Source organism: Miniopterus natalensis, chromosome 7 (assembly GCF_054644295.1).
Source record: "Miniopterus natalensis isolate mMinNat1 chromosome 7, mMinNat1.hap1, whole genome shotgun sequence".
Classification (NCBI taxonomy): Eukaryota; Metazoa; Chordata; class Mammalia; order Chiroptera; family Miniopteridae; genus Miniopterus; species Miniopterus natalensis.
Window position 1 is genome coordinate 63,750,191 of NC_142087.1, and position 22,952 is coordinate 63,773,142.

General features: G+C 41.9%; 1 pseudogene; it reads left to right on the forward strand.

Annotated features, from left to right (window-relative positions):
* The first annotated feature begins 22,027 nt into the window (after window positions 1-22,027).
* LOC107546663 (protein NipSnap homolog 3A pseudogene) lies at window positions 22,028-22,662 on the forward strand (annotated as a pseudogene).
* Window positions 22,663-22,952: the final 290 nt, after the last annotated feature.

Genomic DNA, 22,952 nt, shown 5'->3' on the forward strand with positions numbered 1-22,952 from the left:
AACGTTGGCTGGAAGTTAGATCATATCCCCATTCTAGTTGATGAATCAACTTGAAAAACTCCCTTCGTAGGCCTAAGGTGGTGTTATTTCCCCCCAAATAAATAAGAAATTGGACTGTTTCAACATTTTCCCAACTGGATCAACATTTTCCAAAGAGTGTTACACTTGAAGAGTTGTTAGGTGTTATAAGAAAAAAAGTGTCCCATGGCTAAGTGTTTATGAAATGGTGCACTAATCAATGTTAACAGTTTTCTTTACCACAGAACTTCTAGTCTCTACCATGCAGGTGTGCTTTTGACCCTATAATAAGATAGTTAAAATAAAAGTTTACCAGCATTTGTTTTAAAATAATGTTTTCTGAGGAGCATCTTATGACATTGGTGTTCACCAAAGTTCCTTCAGCTTTATGAGTCCCATTGTAAAAGAGTGCACTAATTGTTTTAGAAGAAGGGGTAGAATTCCACCACACCCAATACCCTTCAGGGCCCCAGGAAGGATCCACATTCTCTGGGAAGCTACTCTGAATTTCAGCAGAAATTTTCCAACAGAAATCTTCTACTTCACTCAATGGAGAGAATATTATCTATGACCAACCAAAAGGGAACTATCAAAAAGAGTGCTTCTGAATAATTTGATGCAAGTTTCCTTGACTTTTATTTCCTGAAATACAGCCTTATGTAAAAGTCAGTACATGAAAATCCAAACACATAAAGCATAAAACATGACAGGAAAGCTATTCATATAACAGGAGAATTCTTCACTTTACAGAATGATTTCTCCCAGAGCCTATTTTATTTTTATTTATTTTAAAAATATGTCTTTTTGGATTTTAGAGAGAGGAAGGGAGACGGAGGGAGAGAGATAGAAACATCAATGATGAGAAAGTCATTGATAGGCTGCCTCCTGCATGCCCCCGACTGGGGATTGAGCTTGAATCCTGGGCATGTGTCCTCACCCAGAATTGAACCGAGATCTCCTGGATCCTGGGTTGATGCTCAACCCCTGACCCATGCCAGCTGGGCCCAGAGTCTATTTTAAAGAGAAAGCTGAAGACACTGAAGGAAATTCAATGGTCTCAGAATTTTCTCTAAATTCGATAGCATTTCTTAGCCTTTTAGTAACCATAGCCTTTAAAAGTACTTTTTTAGATACCCCTGTTTACCTTCACATTAAGACCATGACCTTGATTCCCTTCCTCCACCCCAATGAACACCAGTCGATAGATGTAGCACATCTAGCCTGAGAAATGGCACACCTCCTCTCTCACAGTCTTGGGAGCTGCTGGTCTGCTCCCAAGACTCCCTTGTTTGTCAAGAAAGACTTCCCACCACCTAGAAACCAATGTTTAATGACAGGCTCCCAGCTAGAACTTTATTATCCATTTTCCCAGTGTTGCTCACAGCTTGAAGACTTGTTTATTTACTTGCAGAGATTATCATCCTCCATTGAAAACATATATTTGGACTTTTTTTTTTTACTCATGTATCTGAAACATATGTTCTATTTTCCAGCTGTCCACCTTGCTAAGACTCCCCCTCCCATCCCCATTGGGAAACCAGTTTCTATGTCTACCTACAATGAATCAAGATGCACAACCTTGATTTTAAAGGTGTTTCCTGCTTTGTTAAACCAATCATTATAAAGACGGAGGAACAATTGGATAGTTGACGTATTGGCTAAAAGTGTTAGCTTTCTAGTAAGGGTGATTTACCACTTCAGGCACAATTAGGCCACTTAAACATTTGTCTTTGTTAGTCAATGGACTGGGGAGTCTTTAACCTTATCATGAGCAATTAGTTGAAAGAGAATCTCAGCTCTAAGTGGAGATGCCCTTTCAGTGCAAAGTAGTGTCTCCTGGGTTGCTGGACATTTTAAGCTCCAGACCTAAGCAACACCCTGCTTTGTGTACCCCTAGAAGACTCTCATCTCTAAAATATTTCTTCATTTCCTCTTTACGTAGAATTTGATATTCTTAGTGACACATTTTTGGAGGGTAGATGGGTAAGCAATGCCCTTTTATAAATTCATAAATTCGGGGAAGGAGTAATCAATGAAAATACCAAATCCTGAGAACAAATGTTCTTTTCCAGATCATCTTATGCTAGCTGTTTGAGAAAAGAGAATGCAGTATGTAGTAAGGGGTGGAAAGGAGGTCAAGATTCCTTGCATTCCACTCACCCACACTTTGTATTTCAGGCTTGAGATGATGGAAGAAGGGTGTACTTGGCTAATTTCTTCTGTGACAGTGAAACATAATTACCTGTCCTGGGGAGCAGGGGATTCCCATCCTGGCTCTGGCTCTGCTGCTATAACCAGCTCTGTGATCATAGGAAGCAGTCAATCTCAGTTTTTTCATGGCAAAGTGAGGGGGGTCTATCCTTGCCTTGTATGGATTCATAGGATATTAGAGAGGCATTCTACTGAGATAATGAATTTGAAAATTACAAATTATGATGATTAATGTGGGCAAGGGGCATATTTTTTTCCCTCTTTGCTTCTTTTATTCTGTTTAATTTATATGGAAAGAGCACAGGTATTAGAATTGGACCTACCTAAGTTCAAATCCTGGTTTTGTTAATAACTCAATATTGTCATCTATAAAATAGAGATAGCGATATCTATTTCATGGGGTTATCATGAAGACTTGGCAAATTCTACTGCTTTTAATTGCATTATCTGGAATTGTGACAAGCAATCATTGCCTAATGTCCCTTCCCCCACCCCGAGTATTTCAATGACAAATGCGGCTTTATCAACTCTTTCTATGGCCATTTACGGAACACAGTTGTTGGTTTTTTGTTTTTGTTTTTTTATAAGAAAACATTGAATTGTGACATCACATTTCCTGCTACTCTGTTTTTTTGCTCTCTGACATAAGATTACTTCATATGTAATCTTTTTGAAGACATTTGAAGTCATAATTAATGGTCCAAATTTAAGTTAAAATTTAACTTTAGGTTAAAACCATAATGAGATACCAATAGAATATAACCCCCGCCCCCATGCACACATACAACAAAAACAACCAATCAGACAAAAACCAAGAACAACTACGACAATGCCACGTTTTGGCAGTGCTGTAGAGCCACTGAAATTCTTCTACCCTGGTGTTGGGAATGCAAAGTGACACAGTCATTTTGGGAAAGTGTTAGCATCTAAGAAAGCTGAGCTTATGACCCATAAATAAACATATATGTGCACCAAAAATGTATGAGGCTGTTCTTGGCAGCTTTTATTTCTAATAACCAGAAATTGGTAGCAATCCAATTTCCATTAATAACAGCATTAATCTGTTGTGATGTGTTCACACAATGGAATACTGTACAGAAATGAGTGGGCAGTGGAAGCTTCCATGGTGCTGGTGATGTTTTATATCTTAATCTCAGAGGTAGTTATACAGGGGTATTTATTTTAGAACAAATGATCAAGCTGTAGACTTAAGATAACTACCTATATTTTATATTTCAGAAATAATTTATGAAATAAATAAATAAATATTGACATTATTTTTAAAAAATTAATGCCAGATTGCTGAAAATTTTCTTTTGCCCGTAATTAAAAGATACATCACCATTTTGAAAAACTTAAAATATAGACAAAAGAAAAATGTACTTACAGTTCAGTCCTCATGTATTCATGATTTATATATTGTTTTCATTGAGACATAATTTCTAAACAAAAATTCACAGGTATTAAGTGTGCAATTCAATGAGATTTACCTGAATACATTCATGTAAGTATAACCCCAGTCAAGATAGAGAACATTTCCATCACCACTTCAAGTTTCCTTGTGCTTCTTCCTAGTCAATAGCCAGCTTCCTATACCCACAGGAAGCCAACTGTTCCTAATTGTATCACAGTAGGTTCTTTGTGCTTGTCCTTGAACATCTTGTAAATAGATTAGCGCAGTAGATATACTCTGTCTGGCTTCTTCACCTAGCTGTGTTTTTGATATTCATCCTAATTATTGAATGCACCAGTAGTTATTTTTTATTTTATTAACATACCACAATTTATTTTTTTTTCCATTTCCCTGTTGTTGAACATTTGGGTTGTTTCCAATTTGGAGTTATTTATAAATAAAACTGCTATCAACAATATCGCACAAGTTTTTCTTGCAATATGTATTCTGTCTAAGAAATCTTTGCATATTCCTGGTCATAAAAATTGTTTCCTATGTTTTCTTTTAGAAAATGTATTGTTTTTTTGTTTTATGGTTGTGCCTATGATATATCTCAAATTAATATTTATGTATAGTGTGAGGAAGGGATCAAAGTTCACTTTTTTCCCTAGTGGTTCCAGCCCCATTTGTTGAAAAACAAAACAAAACCCCACCCCTTTTCCCCCCACTCAGTTTAATATTTTGCATTATTTGTTGAAAATCAACCAGCCTCTATTTCAGGGTTTTTCTATGCACTTTCATTAGTGTCCTTACTCTTAGGCCAATAACACACAGTCTTAATGACTTTAGCTGTAGAGTAAGTATTGAAATCAAGTACTGACTATTTATTTATTTTTTAATCTTTAGGTAATAACTAATGCATCTACGGACCTCTTTACAATAGAGATAAACTGTACCTAATGTCCTACGTGGTAACTTGATTTTATGTTAGGTGAGAAATAATCACCCAGATTTCAGAAAGCTTTTAGTTAATGTATCTTGAAATACAGAAGTGTCTACACTACTCAATAAAACTTTTCCTACTATTTATCAACAGTAGGAAATGAATTTCTCATGACTCTGTTGATATTTCTGCTCTTACCATGAAGGTGGTTCTGAATAGTAACTGACCATATTAAATAATGACTTAGGGGATATAGTAATTGATGAATATGCTTTAATTAAATTTTGATCCCCAATATCACTTTTAGCACACTTGTTTGTCCCAAATATCCCCCTTTCTCTCTTTAAATCTTTGATACTTTTAATGCTTCGCTTTTTTCTGTGTTGGTTTTTTTTTTAAAGGTATGCTACAAATAAAGATTGAACTTAAAGTAACTAGGTGGTCTCATTTTCCTTTTGTCAATAATTGGTTGAGATGTGGGATCATGGCACAATTCTAGACAGTGAGACGGGATACACTTTGGAGTTCCTGTGAAAGATTTTCTGGCTGATAAAAAGAAACTGGAGATTAGGGGCATGGTGCTGTTGCTGTATGTTGTGATGCTGGGCTGTGATACCTGGACCTGTCGTAGCCATCTTATGACCATGAGGAGAGCTACAAACTGACTTGCTGAATTAAGCAGAGTAGAGAGAGGAAAGAAATCCGAGTCCTCCAAGAAATGAGAGAGCTAAAATAATGTCCTAATCTAACCCCATTCTTCCAGTTATAGGATTTAATACGTTTCATTCATTGTCCAAACCATTTGAGTTAGGTTTTTTCTTATTTGCCTCCTAAAACATGCTATCTGTTAAAATAGCTGCATTTTTGCAGCTGCTTGATGTGCTAAGAACTCATACTGAGAAAATTAAACAAACAAGGCATTCAAGTAAGAACCAAAGTATGAGAAAAGGCATAATTTACTGATGCACTTTAATCATTAGAATGTATGATTCCAAAAGGAGGGGAATCGTTTACCTTTTAAAAGTGTGAAAAAAATTGATATTGCTATGCCTTCTTATACAACTACTCAAGACTCAGGTAACTGTCGATGAATTCAATAGGATATTGGGGGCTGGACAAGCAAAACCAATTGTAGATTTTGAGAGAAAGTCCATACTTATACATCCGCCCTACCTGAAGAACAGTTGGGCTTTAGAGACTTTATTAAGGCCTGAGTTTATAAGGGAGGCCAAGTGGCTTAGCTAAGAGCCAGGGCCAGAGCAAGGCAGGACCAGACAGTGGAGCTCCAGATTATCTGTACAGGAGGAGCGTCAGGGCTACAGGCAGACTGGGACTTGAACTGCTTTTGCAAAGAACTTCTATCTGTTGTCCATATCAAAGAAGGAGGTGGCTAAGCCACTATTCACCTGCTTTGGTGCCATGACTAAGGCCAGGCTAGATTTCCTACCTTGGGTTGAGAAAACCCACAGTCATTAAAAGCAAGCCAACCTCAAATTCTATAGCTGCTTTATTTTGAAATGAAGCCATCATTTCAAGTTATAAGTACATAAAGAATTTCTGGAGAGTTTCCAAGGCAGACAATTTCAATTCTGGTTGGTTTGAAATCATAGGTAGTTTTTCGATTTTCAATTTCATGGGAGGTGATCGTTCGTAATTTTGAACTTCTGATGCTGAAAATTGAACTGAAAATGAGACTCTTATGTAGTTAACCACAGCCACTTTATTGTCATGATTATTATTACTAGGTTATCCCATCCTCAGAGGAGGACAAGAGACTCAGTCCTTGCCCTTGAGTTATACAACCACAATCTCAGGAAATACCTTTTTTCAAAACATCCTGTGCACAGTGGGGAATGTTCTGTTGGCTCGAGTCATGGTCTTGTCCATTTCAAGCATTTTTAAAGTTCTTACAATGGGAAGGGGTCAGTATACCTGTCAGAGAGGGGGTGGGTGCATGGAGTTCACAGACCGAATTGCTATTGTATGCAGACGTGGTTGGGAGTTTATTGGGCGACCAGTCTTTCTTGCTAACATATTAATATGATATTTTTCTTGATTAATACATTTACATATTTGCAGGTGTCTCTGGAAAAATAATGTCAAAAACTATTTGTCCAAACTCATGTTTACCCTACTATGGGATGAGTTTTTTTAAAAAAAGTAATGCATCTTTAGCTCATCTGAAAACTATGGTCTAAGGAAAGTGACCTATGCCAGATATTTTCCATTTTAAATTTAACACTGGATATTATTATCTTTGTGTTGTCAGGTTTACTCTGTGTGTGTGTGTGTGTGTGTGTGTGTGTGTGTGTGTGTGTGTATAGGGAATACAGTCTTCAGGATAAATTTTTTCAACCACCTTTGAGCTTATTTTCTAACTTAAAAATTACTATCAGCTTTATAAAAAATTCAGGCCTGTATCTAACTAATCACAGAAAATTGTACAAAAGTTCAGCCCTAAAGTATATGTGGGTCATACTGAAGTAGGTGCTCAGAGTCTGTCAGGTCATGTTGCTAGGCATTAATGGAATAAGTGAACATGTGGCATATTGGTGATGTTCAATATGGATTAAGTTTGCCCTTATTTGAAGTACTCTGGTCTCACTCTACTATATATAAAAGGAAATATAATATAAATTGCTATTCAATATTATCATGTGACAGAGGTAAAAATATTGAAACCTCAGTACGATGGCCTTTCCCTTCTTTCATGTCAAGGAAATAAGTTTGCGTGATTCTTTGTACTCATCAGGGTGATGTGGAGAATGCAAATGGAGAAATCAAGGGGTTGGACCAGGGATTACAGGGAGTGATGGTGAAGAAGGTAGGAGGGGGGACACAGGAGAGGACGAGGTTCTTAGGGATACTCTATGGGAAAAAGCAGGGAGAATCTGGGGGAGCAGCAGCTCAGTGAATGAGAGTCTGAGGAGATAAATATGAAAATGTCATCCTTTGTATGTTTTTCTTTGTGTTAACTTTTTATATTTTCTGAAATCTTTAGAAATGATCTGATCAGTATTGCCTTTTGCCACTGAGAACAGCAAGAGATGTCCCAGTTTAAAATATATATATATATATATATATATATATATATATGATTTACTTAACTTTGTACAAAACGTTTCTGCCACATGTCTTTCAAGCTTCCAGATTGGTTATTGAAAACTTTCTTAAAATTATTCCTTGGTTTTGTTCAGCTATTACATAGAAGGTCCTGCAGCTTAGCAAAGATTTGAGTGGGCATGTAACCCAGCTCTGGTCAATTAGACATAAGAAAACTCTGTTGGAGGTTTCAGGAAAAGATGTTTACCTGATACATGGAGAGGGCAGTTCACAAAGAGAAGGTCTCTTTCTGTCCTGCCACCCTTTGCTCTAGCTTTTTGATGGCTCATGACCATGAAGTGACTTCCTTGGGATAAAAGGACAGCCAAGGGATGGCAGAATGGAAGGATGGAAAGATTTGGGTCCTTTATGACACTGTTGAACTATTGAACTAGTTCAGTATTGCTTACCTTTGGGATACTTATTCAAGTCTTCTAAGACACAATTTCTAACTGGTGTACTTCTCTATATTCCTGGATTTTGTTAATCAATAATAAATATCCTGCCCAGCCGGGCATGGCTCAGCAGTTGAGCGTCGACCTAGGATCCAGGCGATTGGGGTTCGATTCTGTCAGGGCACATGCCCGGTTGCTGGCTCAATCAATGACTCTCTCATCATTGATGTTTCTATCTCTCTCTCTCCCTCTCCTTTCCTCTTTCTGAAATCAATAAAGATATAAAAAAAAATAACAAATATCCTTATGACATTTAACTCTTTTACATGCAGCCAAAGGTATTACTAACTGGCACACAACACATTTAAAACTTTTGCCATTTGTAACCACTTCTTCCTAAGGTGCAGCCAAATAAAACAGAAACACATAGGAAGTTAGAGCATACAGAAATTTGCAATTGTCATCCATAACATCTGATTTCAAATGTCTGTATTTATTAGAACCATTTGGTCTTATTGATTGATTTTATCAATAAGCAAATGTCATAATTGAACTCAAATTATAAATGCTCATCAATAAAATTTTGCAGTTTGTCTGATTTACATATTGGTATTGCAATTAAGATTTCATTTGAAAATGAAAAAGCTAAAATAATTTTTAAATCACAGCAAAAGCCAAATGAAAACAGGGTAGTTGAATGTTTGTATTTGTGTATATGAGCATGTATTAATCACTGCATTCACCCGATCATTTAAATTTATTAAACCCCTTCCATGTGGGAATCCACTGTTCTGGGGGTAGAGATCCAAAGCTAAATTTGACACAGGTTCTGACATCTACGAGACTGCAATGTGATCAATGATGCCACAATTTGACCAATGTTCAGCATGAAAACCAGTAGTTATCCTGGATTCACAGCTTTCTCAAACATCCTATATGTAATCCCTCAGCAAATCACACCCCCTCCACCTTCCCAGCATGCCCTGGCTCCCGTGCCTTCTCACGTGCCTCATTGCTCCCACTCTAGCTGACGCAGTCATCATCTTCCACTGTCCTTCTCTGTAGTTTTTTCTTCATATGGTAGCAAGGGTGATTTTTAAAAAAAATATGAAGGAGATCATGACGTTCTTTTCTTTTCAGCTATTGCATGATTTTGCATCACACACAAAAATTCAAAATCCTGACATTTAAAGTTGTATGATCTAGCACCAGTTACCTCTCAACATAATTTCTACCCAGCTATTCCTCATTCAATCTGATCTGGGTACTCCAGACTCCTTGCTATTGTCACACATGCCAAATAAATTCCATCCTCTGTAACCTAGCACTTATTGACTCACTTTCTTCAGATCTCTGCTCAAGGTTACCCCAAGGAGGCCATTCCCCAACTACTTTACACTCTTCTTTATCCTCTTGTACTATATTGTATATTTATTAGTTTATAGTCTGTCTTCTTCACTTGAACCCTTGATGGATGGATGGATGGATGGATGGATGGATGGATGGATGGATGGATGGATGGATGGATAGATGGATGGATGGATGGATGGATGGATGGATGGATGGATGGATGGATGGATGAATGAACAAATGAATGAGCTGTAGTTGAGTTGCTCAATTCTTTCTAGTTCTGATTCTGCCCTAGCAGGTGATGTCTTCTGGGCCAGTTTAGTCCGCTCTTTGTGTCTCTGTGTTTCCCTCGGTGAACTGAGGGGAAATTTCAGGCCCGAGGGTGGGGAGATAATTAAGGGCAAGCCTGTTGGCTTCCTTTCTTTCACACTGGGTGTCTTGCTACTTTGTTTATGCATCAGACTAGCCTGTTACCAGGCAAGATAGGAAACTGGACTAGAAAAGATGCCAACTAATGCAGGCGTTTCTCTGTTTATCCCTTGGAAAAAAGCCAGCTCCTGCAGCCTGGGGCAAAGGATCATGCAAGTCAGCAAACCTCTCTTCTGGGTTTGCATGTTTTCCTTATATTCCTTCCCCTATTGCTTCTCCTTATACTAGAGACTTAATGGGATCTGGATGCCCTGTTTTCTCCTTCTAAGAGAGTGACTTAGAAATTTTAATTCATTCACAAACATTCAGCATATAGTCATTTCTCTCCCAGATGTCTTTGGATGGAGTTGCAAGAAGAGCAGTCTCCTTGGACTCTAGAACCATGTACACCTGTGTCCAGCTCTGGCTCTTTTCTAGCTGTGTGAGCTTAGGCAGGTGTCTCTACCTTTCTGAGCCTCGGTTCTTTTATATGAAACATATAAGGAACGCTAAGACCCACCTCATGTTGTTGATATGGCAGTTAAATAAGATGATATATAGAAGGTACCTGGCATAATGACATCACAGTGTAAAAAGACTGTAATGAAGAGGCAGTGGGTAATCCAACCACATCTTGGCCCACTTTGCCTTTCTAGCATCCTTTAAATTCACTCTACATGCCATTTCTGTTTAAATAAATGGCTGGGACTGGGAACTGTTGGAAATGAGGCCAAGACAAATGGAAAACATTAGAGAAAACATTAATATATTCATACACCTGGACCTGTTTCAGCAGAAACTGCAGCCTGTAGCGCCAGCTGTTTGCAGCATCAATACTCCGAGGCTGGAGGAACTGTTGAACCCCATGGCCAGGCTTCTTTCTCCCCATTACCAATTGTGATTTCCCTCCAGGGTGAGGTGACCTGCTCCAGGGTGGTGACCCTGCAGGAGTAGGGTCTGGTCTGGACTGTGTGCCCCTCATCTGTATTCTTAACCTGGCTCCGGGCGTGTGTGGTGATTCCCCTCCTCCTCCTCACTGCTGACACCCCTCCCTCCCTGGAGGGTGAGGGTGGGGTGGGGAGTCCAGCTTACTCATTGATGGAGACGTGTGTCAGGCCTGTGGGAAATGGGGCAGAATGAGCACCGCCAGCCTGCCCTTCCTGCAGCTCAGCTCTGCCTTACCTTTCACATTTTGAGCTCCTGTGGGGGTAGGGTGAGCAGGGCTTTGGCCCCAGACAGGTGGAGTCTTGCCAGCACCTCTACTTGATTATGGAGTTTGTCGAAATGGAAAAGCTGTGTTGAAAAGCCAGGAACTTCCTGTCTGTGGGTGGACAAAGAGGTTTTGTTTACCCCAGAGAACTAGTCTTGGAGCCCCTGGCAATAAAAGTTTGGGGGTGGGGTTACTCTGAGATGTCTAATTCATACTGAGGGCTGGGAAGGCCTTGGATCTGCCAGAGAAGGGGCGGCTGGCTTCTGGGCTAGGATGAGGGTTGGGATTTTAGCCAAAGGGAAAAAGGAGAGAAGCCAAAAGGAGAGTCTTCAGTGTTCTGACATGTCCAGCTCACTTCCTCCTCTGGGCCTTTGCATGCGCTCTCCCTAGAATATGCCCTCCCTCCAGAATCTGCCTCGCTACTCCCACTTCATACAGGGCTTGTCCAAAGGACATTATCTGCGAGGTTCTCCTGGAGCCCTTTCCCCCAATATCAAACACCCACCCCTGCTATCTTCTATAGTGTCTCTGAGTGTTTTACTTGGTATATTCAACATACCTATAAGGTTCTAAGTTCACCTTCAGCAAATAAAAGAATGAATTTTACGCCAGGAAATTCCCCAAATGATGAATGTATCTACTTGGTAATCAGTTTACAGATTATGATAAGATAGCTGTCTGGATCCAGAATAAACTATAATAACTAAGCAGCTCATTGGCTGAAGCTTTCATTTGGCCAAAAGGAATAATACTCAGATGGGCCTGACAGGTGTCACTTCCTCTTGCAATGAACTGATGCTGGTTTATTATCTTTAGGTGTCACCAGAGTTCCCCTCAAGGCACATCTGGGGAGTTAAACACAGGCTGTTTGGGTAAAGTCATTATTAACCTAGTGTAAAAGGAGTCACAGTTATGGTTTCCCTTTTAACTTGAAATCTCATCAAGCAAAATGACAATTAGTGAGATAAGATTCACTTTTTAAACTACAGACATATGGCCAACTTATGTAAAGTGAAAACATTTTGCTTTAACCATTCATGTGTATTTTTAAAGAATTTAAAAAAGAAATGCTGTAGAAATGTTAATTGCTCTATTTTGCTTGTTAGTTCATTTGAAACCTATATAATTTTGTTAACCAGTGTCACCCCAATAAATTCAATTTAAAAAAAAATGAAAAAGAAATGTTAATTGCTGTATCTGTTTGCCTTATCAGGCTCGGGCAATTTCTACCTAATTGAATTGATCACTGTGAGAATGTTCCACTTTGGTAGAGATGAAAGGCGGGCAGACGTGCTCCATCCAAGTCTTTCATTGATCCCATTTATTAAACTGTGATTGGCTCAACCACAGAGCCAAGTACAGAGCAGTCTCGTTCATTCGCTCACAAGATATTTATCGATTACCTGCCACATGCCAAGCATTTTTCTAAGGGTTGGGGAGTCAGCAGTAACAGAAACAATATGCATATCTGCCGTCATGGTTCTTTCAGTCTAGTGGGGGGAGACAGACAATATCAAAATAAATGAAGTATACTGTACGTTACAAGGTGACATGTACATGGAAAAAAGGCAGAGAAAGAGGAAGGGAGGTGCAGTATATAATGAGGTTGTCAGGGCAGCTCCCAGGTCACATTTGGGCAAAGGTTAAAAGAGGTCAGGGGGCCAGCCATGGAGGGGCATGCTGAGCAGAGGAAATGGCCAGTGAGAGGTTTCTAGCATGTCTGGAGGAAACCAAAGTGTCTGGACCCCAATGAACAAGGGAGAGGAGTAGAGATGAGCCAGAGAGGAAAGGAGGTGACAGTCACTTAGAGCTTGTGCCCATTGGAAGGACCTTTGTGCACTGTTTTGAGTGAAACATGAAACCAATCCAGGTTTTCCCCGAGGCATCACATGACACGCTCACAGCGTAGAAGGGATCCTGAATTGAATTCTTTGACAGCCTGTATTATTTTGGTCAAAATATTAAAATAAAAAAATAAGGGCTTGCAGGCAAAACCATCCCTGGGTATAGTGGGGAGACTGATGCCAACCCTTGTACAAGCTGCGAACACCCCCCACTCTCTAGAGCCTCTGTGCTTTACTCTCAGCAATGCAAAACTAGGGGCAAAAAGGACATGAGCCCTGGCACCAGTGGCTCAAGGTCAAGATTCTTCACCCCTCCTTCTTTTTGCACCCCTGACTGAAGGAGGAGGGTGGGCCTGGGACGTGGGGCAGGGAAGGTCAGCCTGGGATATTTGTGCCACTGCCTTGCTGGGATATTCCTGGTCACAGCAGACCCCATCCTAGAGAACCTTAAGCTAAGATTGCCTGCATCTTCCTTCTCTCTAAATTTTCAGTGTTGATGCAGCTATTCATGGCTCATGGTCAGTGACTTCTATAAAACCTGTGGCATTCTAACATGGTTTTTGAGCTCTTTTTGAGTTTGAGAAATAGCCTGGGAAATGTGGTTTGAATGTAAACTTTTGATGTTGAAGTCACTGGAGCTGTTATTTGTCATGAAGACAATAAGGTCCTTGGCCAGATTTTCATGATAAGTGGGGTGGGTATGTCTTTGGTGAGGCAGAGGAAGGTATCCAAAGGCTTTGGGAGACAAATGCTAGAGTGGAAACTGACTCACCCACCTCCTAACTGTGTCCCCCCAGAAGGTCCAGAGGGCACTCTCTTCACCACAGCTGGGGGAGATACATGTGTATGTGTGTGTGTGTCTGTGCATGCACCAGCGCTCATACTCAGTGGTGGTGGTGGTGGTGGTAGAGTTGGCCCAGTATCCAGTATCCTTGAAGAGCACCGTGGTAGCTCTTCTCTGTGGGCCAGGAGCGACAGTGAGGATTGGTGCCAGCAGACTGGACCCCCTGACTTCAGTGGGGATGATGGAACCTGCACCCAAGAGGTGGTATTTGACTGCCAAAGACAAGGTGGCTGTGGTTAGCCTAAGGGCCAGCAGAGCTGAAGTAATCATCAGAATAGCAAGACCCGCAGAGATCATTGCATTGACTAGTTGATCGCGATAGCCTTTGAGCAGAAATGGAAAGACGGGCTACTAAAGTCTCACTTGGTTTGCGTGAATGGGAAAGCTCTAGATCAGGTGCCTAGAATCAACACAATAGGAGATCATAGCCCCTCAAACAATTTCCAGACTTGACCTGTTCTCAGACCCAGAGCCCCTAGGACAAAGGCAAGGAACAGATCTGTTCATGAAAATCCTGCTGCAGAGTTAACATCTGACACAAAATCTTCCTCCTAACTTTCCCTGAAGGGACCTGTGGCTACTTATTATGGTCATTGTGCATGGGGTAAAGGGATGTACCCAGACTTTGGGGGTTGGTGGACACTGGATCCTCAAAGAGCCACTGTAGTCCACCAGTCAGGTATTGATGGAGTTTGGCTCTGGTCCATCTTATGGTGGACCCAGAGGCTCCACAAACCCACCCTGTGGTTTTTTTTGTAGTTCCAAAAATCACAGTTGGAAAAGAAATTTCACCAAGTAGCAGTTCCCCTACATTGCTTACAATCCCTTAGCATCTCTTCTTTCTGAGTTTGCCGCATGCTCAGAGCTATCCCCAGTAGCTCTCCCTGGAGGCGGTGTTTGCAGGGGGTGACCATTCTGGCCACCTGCTGGCTGCTGGTGAGGCCTAGCATGCTGCATAGGGAACATGATGTAGTATATGGGAGCAGGCAGAGAAAGTCAGGGAAGAGAAAACGGGTCCCAGTTCTGTCATCACCTCCCTGTGTGTCTCTAGGCAAGTCACTTTGCCTTTCTGAGCTTCGGTTTTCTCATCTTTAAGAGGAAAGGTTGGGCTAGAAGTCAGTGATTCTCAACCTTGGCTGCATAGTGCAATCGCTCAGAGAACTTAAGTTCTAATGTCTAGGCGCTATGCTAGAAATTTTGATTAAATTGGCAGGGTTGGGAATCTAACACTACTGCTTTTAGCACATCCCCTGTGACTCAAACATGCATCAGGATGAGCCCCACTGGATGAGCTCATGGCTGAGATCCCTTTCAGCTCTGACAGGCCCAGTCTCCATAATGTTCCTCATTGAAAGAGAAAAAGAGAGTCTGGCACATTTGAATTCAGAGCTCCAAAGGGCCTTTGGAGGAGAAAACACCCCAAGCTCCTATTTCCGAAATTAAAATCTGCAGTATTTCTCCTCTAAGGGAGAAATTTGACTGACCAGACCACAGAAAAGGTGGGTTGAAGAACAGCCCAAATATTTGCTCCAGCTGTTTCCATGATATTTTCCGGGGCTGCTCGAAGATCTGCCCACCATGTCTATCTGTGTCCTAGACACAGGCCAGAATCTGTCCTTGTATTTAATAGACACCCTGTCATATCCCTGTTATAATGATGTCGATCCTGAAAGAAACCCATCCTTTTGCTTACTGAAGGATGCTCTCACTCCTGTGTCTTGTGTCTACCTCAATCTCTGGTTAGCCTTTGAAAAAGCGTTGCTCCCATTCTGTGAATGGTGGGATTGGTTCTGGTTTCTGAGCCTGGCTCAGTCACGAACTAGCTGTATGACCTTGAATAGGTACCTTTTCTCCCTGGCCTCTGTTTTTTCCTCTTTTGAATGTGTAGCTCTAAAGTGTCTTATAGATAAAATGCTCTATTCTACTGCTATCTTATGAAACCTTGTTTATTCATCCAGAATATTAAGCCGAGCTACCTTGCTGAAGAAAAACAGACTCAAGCTGTTGCAAAGCAGTTGTGCTCATTGATAACTGAGGAGAATTTATGGAGAGCATCTTTCCAACTTGGTCAGCCTCAGAAGAATGGTAGGCCTTTTCCTCCTGTCCCAGCCAACAATAAACCCAGTTTTGAAGCACTTAGAGCAAGGACTGCTAGATGGCACTGTTTCCCCAGCTTTCCAGGGAGCCTGTGTTTTTAGCAGATGGCTTTTGGAGCATTAACAATTAATGTCCACTGTATCAGCCAAAGCCCGCGGAAAATATGTTATACTCCAGAAACCACTGAGAGCTGAGGTTGCTCAAAGACATTCTGCCGCCAGCCTGGTCCTCTCCTGGCCAAAAATGTCATCATGCACAGCCTGTCCCATGCACAAATTGGCCCCACAAATAAGGGACATTAACAACAAGGGTAAATAAGGAAGATCATAATAAATGATTTGTATGCTTACTTCCTCAGCCTTATTACATTTATTCTGGAAGTTTCTGTGTATATAATAGCTATAAAACAATGACCATTGGTCTAGAGGGTGATGATAACGGAAAACCAATTCTGTTGCGAGTTCACTTTCCAACAGCTTAAAAAAGGAAACCACCAGATGAGACCCATGGGCTGTTCCTCTGAATCCATATGGATGCTTTTAGGGTGTCACAAATCTGTGACGGCAGGCAGAAAAGGTTTCTCTTGCTTTCCCGACCTTTACTTTTCTATAATCAGGACTGAAACGCTGCAGATACCACTCTCCTCATCAGAAGGCAGAGATGTTCTTTGTCACACAGGAGAGTACTGGGGAGGTCAGGAAGAGTGAAGGGCAAAGAGGCCATTTAGCCCATTCTTAGCTCTGCTGCTTGCATTTCCCCCCTCAATGTTTGTAATCTTCATTATCATTATTTTCATTGAGGCTCAGTGGGGTAACTGAAAAGTAAGGTCCTTATGGACAGCAGCACTTTGGGGAGGTGGGATCCATAAGGTCCTGCTTCCTTGCCTGTCCTTAGATGTGGCCATATTTGGGGGGGAAGTGGTGTAGTGGCTGTGTGGTTGAAAAACCCCCACAGGGCGGTTCTCTCTTGCATGCAGTGGCCATGTTCTGAAATATCAAACCCGCATCTTCCGCAGCACTCCCCTCCTCTTACTGTCTGACATCTGACTTCTCTCTTGCCCATAAACAGCAATCTGTCAAAATTAAATCATTAACTGCTCCACCCTCCTCTGTCACACAGTTTCCAGCTCAGTTTTGCCAGCTGGGGAGACAGAAAGAATGAAACCCTTGCATTTTCTTCATGTTTCTCTTCTAGCTTAATCCTACCTTTTGTGTATTTATGGTGTGCATTGTTTAGATTTAGCAAAATGTTCCCAGTGCTGACACCTCTGGTATGTATCTTTAAAAAAACCCATTATTTTCAATCAACAGCGTCAACAATTCAGACCCCAGCTGGCCGAGAGGGCGAGTGGGGGAGGCTGCACTGCAGAGCATCTTCCTTGCTGGCAGGGAAAAGTGAGGCCCCCTTGACCAGAGGCACCAATTACTATTTAAACTGTCCTCCCCCACAGCCCCAGAGGCAGCTGGGAAGGGAACCACACACTGGGAGTCCCCACAGCGTCTTGCTGGCTCCCTAAGGCTTCCAGGCATTTGCCCATCTGGTGAAGCCTCCAGAGCAGAGGGCCTAATTAAGCGTCATCTGGCCACCTGAGAAGGCTCAGTGGGCCTCCCCAGCTTCCCCCTCCTCCAGGCAGGACTCCATTCACCCAGCTGCAGACCTCTGGAGCTTGTTTGATTGAGCAGCTGCCCTAGCTAATTATTGGGCAGCAGTGTCCCCAGGTGGCTGCCCCAGACTGGAGGGGATGGGCCGAGAGAGGGCTGAGGAACATAAAGGGACAAAGGGGGAACAACATGGGGGTTGGTCGGAGAGCGACTGCAGGCAGGAGCAATGGAGGGCAGAGTTGGATGAGCATCATCTGAGTTGGAAGATGAGGAAGGGTTTCCTGACCTGCAGCAGGAGAGTTGATCCTTAGGTGGGCCCACCACGAGAGAACCCTCTGTCCCCCACCTCCCACCACACCGTGATACTCTATAGGCCTGCCCTGACTTGCTGGGGTGTGGGGTGGGGTGTGCAGCACAGAGGCTCGAGGAAGGGGATTGCGTTCAACTCGAAGGTATTCTTTGCTCTTGTTAGACTTTCAGGCACGCAGGTGTGTATGCGTTTCAAGGTGTTTTGCACCCTGGTGTCCTTAAAGCATGGCAGATGCCCAGAGAGCTGTGCAGTTGCTGATATGCGTGCCAGGCTCAGGCATTTCCCCTTTGTCTAGGCAATCGCCCCATGACGTGAGGCAAATGGGAAGAAAAATGGGACAAATCTAAGGGAAGCAGAATGGAAAGCAAAACCATTCACAGCAGTTCTGTGGCCAAAGGTGCAACCTCCATGTTACCGATGTCCTGCTTTGACCCTCGCTTGCTTAAAAGCTGGGCTGAGCCACTGAGCCACTTAATTCCGTGGTTTTTCTCTTGTAATGAGGGATCATTGGAAGCAATAAGGTTGCGTTGAGCGGGACTAGGACTCGGTCCCTGGACTAGGTCAGATGAACCCTAGTTTAATATCTGGCCCTGTGCCCATGGGTAAATCATTCTGTTTCCTCTGTCCTGCACGTTCCCATTGGAAAATGTGAGAGAATGCTTCTTTCACCATGCCAGAAGTTACCATTTTCTGAGCATATTAAAGGTTAGAATTTTATGTCACTATATTTGGTTTAACAGGGCTCAAGAGGAAGTGGCTTTCTCCTCACCTAACCCCAAACTGTCACAATGTGATTGAAGGCAGTTTTGCTCCAGGAAAGGAAAACTGGTGGATGGAGAACAGATGTTTTGAGACTTATCATGTGTGCCCCAAACATCAGAAGGGTGTACTGTACAGATGTGCACAAGTTGTTGACAGCTGTAGCAAGAATTAAAAGGGTGGTGGGATTTTCAAGTTGACAGGAAGATAATCTCATTAAGATTTTGATGTCTTGTCTGGTTCCCACATAGCAGTCTACCCATCCCTTGTGAATCTAGAGCTGATGTGGGAAGCCTCAGCCTGCGATAGAAGGATTCAGAGATTTGGATCCATCAGACAAGATTCACAAGGATGAGCAACTCTCTTCAGAACACTAGAATCCATTAATTCCATTAGTTGTAGGGTGTGGTCATCTTTGGCTCCTTCAAAGGCCCTCTGGGCATATATCTTAGGTGCATAGGGTGGACCCAGTGGAAGCAGAGGGGGAAGCAAGTGAAGAGAATCTTCCTACTAATGGGTGCCAGCTTTCAGCTGGGTGTAGAATGGTGGGAAGTTGAATTTCTTCAGTTCTACAGTAAGGGTCATTGTTTTAAAATTATTCTGGGGGCCAAGATAAATCCTAGAGAATAGTTGTTACTGTTTACTGCAGGTCCCTAAGCATCCTAGATTTGTCCTTGAGGTCCAGTAGAAAATGACCATATCTTTAATTAAAGCCTTTAGATTCTGCAGGGGAATTTGGGGGCCTCAACAGGCCCAGCATGTCACTCTGATGGGCACCTCTCCAGTGTCTCTGATGGGTGGAAACCAATCCTCTGCTTGACTAACTCACAACAAAAGTTGCCCAGTGCATTTCATTGTGGGCAGGTCAAGTGCTTAGAGGACTATTCCTTATTTTGAGCTGAAATTTGCCTCCTTGAAACTTCCTCTCACTAATCCTGGTTCTGCTCTTTGGAATAACACAGGATACGTATAAACCCCTTCTCAGATGAAAGCTCTTCAGGTAGTTGAGGCTGGTTATAACATTCCCTGTCTTCCTTTACACAAGACACATGATCCAAGTATGACATGGCATCAACCTCCCTCACCACCTACTGTGGGCATCACCTGGGTTTTTAGCATTTGCATCAGTCAGGACCCAGAAAGGAAGCTAGGAACACTCTTACACCTTCCATACAGGGAAATTAATACAGGAGCTTCTTACATAGCTATAGAAGGATGGAGGGGCCCAGCCAGAGTGGCTCAGTTGGTTGAGCCTTGTCCTGTACTCTGAAAGTTTGCTGGTTCCATTCCCAGTCGGCACATACCTGGGTTGCAGGTTTGGTCCCTGGTTGGGGCACCTGGTTGGGGTACTGAAGGCAACCGACTGATGTTTCTCTCTCACGTCAATGTTTTCCTCTCTCTCAAATCAATAAAAAATATATTAAAAAAAAAAGGACAGAGGGAGCAAAAAGGCAAATGTGAGATAATTTCATATTAGTAACTACAGGAAGCAGCTACCATTCCTAGAGCTGGAGGAATGAGAGGAAGTGTCCCAGAGCCCAGATTCACAGGGAGGGCCACCCAGGGCAGAATGGGGACCATTGTGAAGGTTCAGGCAGTACGGACGTGTTGTGCTGCTGGCTCTGGAACCTCTCAAGGGACATCAGTAATTCTGGGACCACCCAGGCTGTGTTGACATTCCTGTTGAGCTTGCAACCAACAAAACCCCTAATATATGTGAAACAGGTGAGGCCAAACCTATATTTTTAAAAATGAGTGACTGAAGTTCAGGTCTCTAGTGGATCTGTTTTTTCTTTCTTTCCTAGCATATTGTCCTTTTCTTTTGGTAACAGTCCCTTCTTTTTCCCTTGGGGAAATTGCCCTCTTCCATTCATGTGGCTGGGCTGTCAGTCACATGACCCCAGCATTGCTGATCACAGGGGAGGGCAAATGAGACAAGCCTTGAAACTTGGGCAGAGATGCTGAGGGACAGATGGCTGGTAGAACTGAGGGTGTTGATGGCCTCTCCCTGCAGAAACAGTATTTGGGTTCTCTACTGACATCCCTGGAGCTACTCTGATTCTGGCCTTTCCCAAGATCCGGATGTCTTTTCTGCTAATGCAAACACTACTAGTATCTTTTCTATAAAGTCCTTGTTTTAGGTTGGCCAGGGCCTATTTCTATTGCTTATAACCAAAGAACCTCGAATCATATGCAGTCTTTACCTGAATTCCCTGTAGGCAAGAAGACACTGTCTTATGTGGTGGAGATCTATCGAATATTGATTCTAAAGCCGGCATACCAACTATCCCTCCATCTCTTCATTCTCACAAATATTAGAAGCTCAATGAATTAGTGCCAGCCTGGAAAGTCAGCTTCTCATGGCATGCTGAAGAGATCTATCCTTATTGCTATGGCGTTCCCGAATCTGTAATGCAGATGGGTGTATGAAAATCAGGCTGGGAAAAGGATTTTGATGTTAACTACTCTGATCTGTTAACATCAAAATGGGTGCATTGAAATGTAAAAAACTTTTTTCATTTCCTAACACTGTGAACAACAATCATCTCAAGGCCTCATCCCATTGCTGGGTTTCACCTCGCTGTACCTCTAAGATCCACTCAAAAATGGGATGATCAGGAAGTGAGTGTGTATGTAACTATGTTAATTGACACTTTAGTAAAATTCCTTAAAATTAAATTATTTTATGGGCCTGTCAAAATATCTTAAAAGCATTTGCATCAAAATATCATGTATCTGAATTCTATGTATCCATATGACTCATTAAAAATCTACCAAATTTATGGTTTTTGCAAGAGCACCCCCATCACCACATGCTACTTTCCAGGTGTACAGAATCACGTTTACCAGCAGCATATATATTCAGTCATTCAACTAGTTACGAAAACTTTACTTAACTGTCATCCAGTCCGTGTTTACCCATATTGTCCATAGAGATAGTGTGGCAATGTCTTCTTGGAATCTTTATTTTATTAAAATATGTTTTTATTGATTTTAGAGAGAGAGGAAGGGAGAGGAATAGAGAGACAGAAACATCCATGAGAGAGAAACATCAATCTGCTGCCTCCTACTGGGGATCGAGCCTGCAACTAGGGCATGTGCCCTGATGAGAATCGAACCTGTGACCCCTTTGTTCATGGGTTGATGCTCAACTACTGAGCCACACCGGCTGGGTGTCTTCTTGGAATCTTGACCGAAGAAAGCGTTGACTTCCCTTGATAACTTCTCAAAACAGAAACAAGATAAACCTTGTTTTATAAGAATCATGTTGGCACAAGTAATTACATTTAATAATTATGTTTAATATTTATCTTGGTAATCATTATCTGTTCAATATTAAAGGATATTTACTCTTTTAAAAATTGGCAAGGTCTTGGTTTGCAGTAGGAAAGCCATAAAAGGAGGAGTCCTAGAAAGACCACCTACTGGCTGCCCTTCTGGGCACTGGAAGCCACACTATGCTCATCCTCTGAGGGGTCTGGCCACACAGCCTCATGCCCGTTTGATGTATTTATCTTTTGCTATGAGGGGCTCTGGGCAATATGATGAAACTCTATGAATTTCATACTTATTGCCTTAAACCCTCAAAGATAAATGAGTTTCTGGAAAACATTAAGAAAAAAATTTATCTTTGGACAGCTCTCTGTGAATTGGTTGGATTCTGGAGTACAGAGTTTGGAGGCAGAATGAATAAGGGGTTTCATGTTTACAAGCTTTGCTCATTGAACTGAAGTTTAGACAGACTTGGCTAAAAATAAGAAATGCCAAGAACAATTTCTCATTCTAAATTTGGCTCTCAGTGATAGACAAGAATTTGAGATTACGTATGCAGTACCATGGTGCAAAATAGAAAAACCTCCAAAAAGTCTCTGACCTGGTTATTTTCCCAAATGAAACCTGGTGGGCCAGTTCTGTGGAGTGATGCATTTAAAAAGGCATTTGATGCCTATGTCAAATTAGGCTGTGAAAACCTAATTAGAGTTCTCCACCCAGAATGTGAAACACCCAGCAGAGTTCATGTTCCTTGCTGAAATGAGAGTTCAGACAGTCATGCACCTGGGAGACATCAGTGTCTTGAGGATCTCAGACTCATGGTGGCTGTTTGGGAAAATGCCAACTACCAAGTGTCACAATGAATATGCATCTGATTCCCACATCATTTTCAACATCGAAATAGTTGTCTACTGAAATATGAAGCATTTCATTAACTGCTCTGAGATACATCTACTAAGGGATTTAGATCTTCCCAAGAGATTCTCATTTTATTTGAAGGAGATGGTAAGTTAGTTGTCCATGTCCCTTTTATTTCTGAAAACCACCTTTCTCCTTTGTCACCACCATTTCCGGAGATAGTTCTGTTCGTTCCCCCCATGACATTTCAGTATCCAGAGCACGTTAGAAAGAGCTGCCATTACTTCATGATCTTGATTTTTAATTCCTCTGTATTTTGACAATCCTTTGCTTTTT